We start from the raw sequence: 6,000 nt of genomic DNA, 5'->3' as shown, positions 1-6,000 counted from the left end.
CTGTAGTTTAGCATCTGCTTCATCTGACCATTTTTTCATAGACGAGTCACTGGTGCTTCCTGCTTAAATTTTTGATTGTAAGCGGGAATCAGGAGGATAGAGTTGTGGTCGGATTTACCAAATGGAGGACAAGGGAGAGCTTTGTACGCGTCTCTGTGTGTGGAGTACAAGTGATCAAGAATTATTTTCCCTCTGGTAGCACATTTAACATGTAAGTTTCCCTGCATTAAAGTCTCCGGCCACTAGGAGCGTTGCCTCTGGGAGAGTGGTTTCTTGTTTGCTTATTTCCTTATACAGCTGACTGAGTGCGGTCTTAGTTCCAGCATCCATCTGTGGTGGTAAATCAATAGCCACAAAAAGTATAGCTGAGAACTCTCTAGGCAAATAGTGTGGTCTGCATTTTATCACAAGATACTCTACTTCAGGCGAGCAAAATCTTGAGACTTCCTTAGATTTCGTGCACCAACTGGTGTTTAAAAATATGCACAGACCGCCCCCTCATCTTACCGGAGTGTGCTGTTCTATCCTGCCGGTGCCGCGTGTATCCCCCTAGCTGAATATCCATGTCGTCATTCAGCCACGACTCCGTGAAGCGTAGGATTTTACAGTATTTGATGTCCTGTTGGTAGGATATTCGTGATCTTACCTCGTCTAGTTTATTGTCCAATGATTGCACGTTGGCGATTAATATTGATGTCAACTGCAGCTTTCCTAGTTGTCTTCTGCGGGTCCAGACGAGGCATCCGGCTCTTCGTCCTCTGCATCACTTCCTTTTGCAAATAATTGTGATGTCTGCCCTGTGGGGTGTTTGGAGAATATCGTTTGAGTCCTGCTTGTTGTTGTTGTTGTTGTTGTTGTTGAAGAAATCTTTGTCTAATCCGAGGTGAGTGATCGCTGTCCTGATATCCAGAAGCTCTTGCAGAAACATTATGTACAAAATAATTTACAATTATCGCAACAACAAAAAACACATAATAGCACAATTGGTTAGGAGACCGTAAAATGGCGGCCATCTCCTCCGGCGCCCTTTCTCCCAAAATGAATGCAATCTCTGACGAGAGACAGGCTCTCCTCCATATTGTGTGCAACACAACGTGAAGATAGCCTAATGAACTACGTCACGTTGTAAACGGAGAATAAGCATATTTGCGTTTAGACAGTGCGTTGGGATTAAACAGTGTCGGAATTGTAGTTCATGAGGTAGCCAGCTGTGAACAGTACCATCAGTTGAGAACCTAAGGGGTGCCGGCGGTAAACTGGGTATAGAGCCCCACAGTGGAGGTGTTACAATAACCAAAAAAACCTAGTGAGCAAACAGGGAAATGGTTCTGATCGTTTTTCCACCATTCATTTTTTCCCATAGGGGATTATAGTAACACTTAAATTAAGGTTTACCCTGGTTTGACGTTTTGATAACCATGTAAATCTCTCTCAGACAAGGTGACTTTCATCAATATATTCGGCTCTATTTACTCTCAAAGTAGACATCATGCAAAACTAAAAACCCCTGCAAGCTCCTGCACTTCATCTCTAGCTGTGCGGCGTGGTAAGTGTCCATGGTTGTTTATTAAACACATAAACTGAACACTGAAAACCAAAAACAGTACCATGTGGTGTAAAACACAGACACGGAAACAAACACCCACAAACAGTGAAAACCAGGCTAACTAAGTATGATTCTCAATTAGAGACAACTAATGACACCTGCCTCTGATTGCGAACCATACTAGGCCGAAACATAGAAATCCCAAAATCATAGAAAAACAAACATAGACTGCCCACCCCAACTCATGCCCTGACCATACTAAATAATGACAAAATAAAGGAAATAAAGGTCAGACCGTGACAGTACCCCCCCCCCCCCCCCAAAGGTGCGGACTCCGGACGCAAAACCTTAACCTATAGGGGAGGGTCTTGGTGGGCGTCTGTCCGCGGTGGCGGCTCTGGCGCGGGACGTGGACCCCACAGTCTTTCTCCGCCTCATTGTCTGTCTCCGTGGCCTCCTAAACACGGTGACCCTGCTAAATGGCCCCACTGGACTGAGGGGCAGCTCTGGACCTTTGGGGCAGCTCAGGATGGAGGGGCAGCTCGGGACGATGGAGGGGCAGCTCGGGACAATGGAGGGGCAGCTCGGGACGACGGAGGGGCAGCTCGGGACTGAGGGGCAGCTCGGGACTGAGGGGCAGCTCCAGACTGAAGGGCAGCTCCAGACTGGCTGACGACTCTGGCAGATCCTGGCTGACTGGCGGCTCTGGCAGATCCTGGCTGAATGGCGGCTCTGGCAGATCCTGGCTGAATGGTGGCTCTGGCAGATACTGGCAGACTGGCAGCTCTGGAAGATCTTGGCTGACTGGCGGCTCTGGAAGATCCTGGCTGACTGGCGGCTCTGGCGGCTCCTGGCTGACTGGCGGCTCTGGCGGCTCCATTCTGATTGGCGGCTCCATGCTGACTGGTCGGCTCTGGCGGCTCCATGCTGACTGGCGGCTCTGGCGGCTCCATGCTGACTGGCGGCTCTGGCGGCTCATGACAGACGGGAGGCTCTGGCAGCTCATGACATATGGGAGGCTCTTGCGGCTCTGGACAGACGGGAGACTCTAGCAGCTCTGGACAGACGGGAGACTCTAGCCGCTCTGGACAGACGGCAGACTCTAGCAGCTCTGGAGAAGAGGAGGGCTCTGACAGCGCTGGACAGGCGGGAGCACCTGTAGGGCTGAGACGGAGAGACAGCCTGGTGCGGGGGGCTGCCACCGGAGGGCTGGTGCATGGAGGTGGTACTGGATAGACCGGACCGTGCAGGTGCACTGGAGCTCTTGAGCACCGAGCCTGCCCAACCTTGCCTGGTTGAATGCTCCCAGTTGCCCTGCCAGTGCGGCGATGTGAAATAGCCAGCACTGGGCTGTGCTGGCGAACCGCGGACACCATGTGTAAGGCTGGTGCCATGCGGCCCAAGGAGACGCACTGGAGACCAGATGCGTAGAGCCGACTTCATGGCACCTGGCCCGATGCCCACTCTAGCCCGGCCGATACGAGGAGCTGGTATGTACCGCACCGGGCTATGCACCCGCACTGGGGACACCGTGCGCTCCACAGCAAAGCACGGTGCCTGCCCGGTCTCTCTCGCCCTCCGGTAAGCACATGAATTTGGCGCAGGTCTCCTACCTGGCTTCGCCATACTTCCTGTGTGCCTCTCCCAAGACATTTTTGGGGCTGACTCTCGGGCTTCCATCCGCGCCGCCGTGCTGCCTCCTCATACCAGCGCCTCTCTGCCTCCACCGCCTCCAGCTCTTCTTTGGGGTGGCGATATTCTCCTGGCTGTGCCCAGGGTCCTTTACCGTCCAACTCGTACTCCCATGTCCAGTTCTCCTTGCGCTGCTCCTGCTGCCGCTGCCTGTCACCACGCATCTTGGTCCTGTTGTGGTGGGTGGTTCTGTAATGTCTTTCTTCCGTCGAAGGAGAGGAGGACCAAAATGCAGCGTGGTTAGAGTTCATGTTTTTTAATAAGAAAACTAAACATGAACACAAATACAAAATAACAAATGTGGCAAAACCGAAACAGTCCTATCTGGTGCAGAGAACACAAAGACAGGAAACAAACACCCACAAACAAACAGTGAAACCAAGGCTACCTAAGTATGATTCTCAATCAGCGACAACTAATGATTGAGAACCATACTAGGCCGAAACATAGAAATCCCAAAATCATAGAAATACAAACATAGACTGCCCACCCCAACTCAAGCCCTGACCATACTAAATAATGACAAAACAAAGGAAATAAAGGTCAGAACGTGACAAGCTGAAACTTTTGTTAGCAGGTATTGTGTAAATTTAAAACTTGCACAAGACATTTCAAAGAATTGTCCATTTAAAGACATGTAGCCAATTTATTTATTACTACATTTAGGTAAGAATCCAGAGATTCTTACAGTGGTTCTTCCTTTAAAAGAATTCCAGAATTCTATGGCACGTTATTTAATGCTGTCCGGTCCTCTGGCAGTCTCTATGGGGGTGCCACAGGGTTCAATTCTCGGGCCGACTCTTTTCTCTGTATATATCAATGATGTTGCTCTTGCTGCGGGCGATTCCCTGATCCACCTCTATGCAGACGACACCATTCTATATACTTCTGGCCCGTCCTTGGACACTGTGCTATCTAACCTCCAAACAAGCTTCAATGCCATACAACACTCCTCCGTGGCCTCCAACTGCTCTTAAACGCTAGTAAAACCAAATGCATGCTTTTCAACCGTTCGCTGCCTGCACCCGCACGCCTGACTAGCATCACCACCCTGGATGGTTCCGACCTTGAATATGTGGACATCTATAAGTACCTAGGTGTCTGGCTAGACTGTAAACTCTCCTTCCAGACTCATATCAAACATCTCCAATCGAAAATCAAATCTAGAGTCGGCTTTCTATTCCGCAACAAAGCCTCCTTCACTCACGCCGCCAAACTTACCCTAGTAAAACTGACTATCCTACCGATCCTCGACTTCGGCGATGTCATCTACAAAATTGCTTCCAACACTCTACTCAGCAAACTGGATGCAGTTTATCACAGTGCCATCCGTTTTGTCACTAAAGCACCTTATACCACCCACCACTGCGACCTGTATGCTCTAGTCGGCTGGCCCTCGCTACATATTCGTCGCCAGACCCACTGGCTCCAGGTCATCTACAAGTCCATGCTAGGTAAAGCTCCGCCTTATCTCAGGTCATTGGTCACGATGGCAACACCCACCCGTAGCACGCGCTCCAGCAGGTGTATGTCACTGATCATCCCTAAAGCCAACACCTCATTTGGATGCCTTTCGTTCCAGTTCTCTGCTGCCTGTGACTGGAATGAATTGCAAAAATCGCTGTAGTTGGAGACTTTTATCTCCCTCACCAACTTCAAACATCTGCTATCTGAGCAGCTAACCAATCGCTGCAGCTGTACATAGTCTATATCGGTAAATAGCCCACCCAATTTTACCTACCTCATCCCCATACTGTTTTTATTTATATACTTTTCTGCTCTTTTGCACACCAATATCTCTACCTGTACATGACCATCTGATCATTTATCACTCCAGTGTTAATCTGCAAAATTGTTATTATTCGCCTACCTCCTCATGCCTTTTGCACACATTGTATATAGACTCCCCTTTTTTTCTACTGTGTTATTGACTTGTTAATTGTTTACTCCATGTGTAACTCTGTGTTGTCTGTTTACACTGCTATGCTTTATCTTGGCCAGGTCGCAGTTGCAAATAAGAACTTGTTCTCAACTAGCCTACCTGGTTAAATAAAGGTGAAATAAAATAAAAAATAAAATAATTGTCAGCCATTGTTACCATTAATGCTAGTTAGTGCTAGTTTGACCAACAGAGGGCATCTTTGAGAAGAGTTTGATAGCCTTCAATATTGGTTGTACTAGAGAATGTAAAAACCTTTTTGTTATAAGAACATAGTATAAGAGGTTGATTTTAAGAAATGTAGCTTAATTAATTTGATTAATATTATTGTCACAACTTCTGCCGAAGTCGTTGCCTCTCCTTGTTCGGGCGGTGCTCGGCGTTCGACGTCACCGGTCTTCTAGCCATCATTGATCCTTTTTTCATTTTCAATTGGTTTTGTCTTGTCTTCCCACACACCTGTTTTCAATCCCAGTCATTACCTGTTGTGTATTTAACCCTCTGTTTCCCCACATGTCTTTGTCAGAGATTGTCAGTGATTTGTCAGTGTAGTTGCTTGTTGTATAGGTGCGCGTCGGGTCCTCGTACCCATGTCTGTTTGTATGTGTACATTTTAGTGTGATGGAGCATACTACGTGGACTTTATGAAAAGACTCCATTTTACACTCCTTTTGACTCTCCTGCGCCTGAATTCCCTGCCACCTATACACCTATGCCGGACAATTATTGTATTTCTATTCCAAGAAAAACAAAAAACAAAACCCTCAAGGGTCTCCATTAGGATGGAAGAGCATAACATTTCCACACTCTAATTGTAGTCTAA

The sequence above is a fragment of the Oncorhynchus masou genome, chromosome 24 (genome assembly GCF_036934945.1).
Source record: "Oncorhynchus masou masou isolate Uvic2021 chromosome 24, UVic_Omas_1.1, whole genome shotgun sequence".
Classification (NCBI taxonomy): domain Eukaryota; kingdom Metazoa; phylum Chordata; class Actinopteri; order Salmoniformes; family Salmonidae; genus Oncorhynchus; species Oncorhynchus masou.
Note: the sequence above shows the minus strand (reverse complement) of the source record.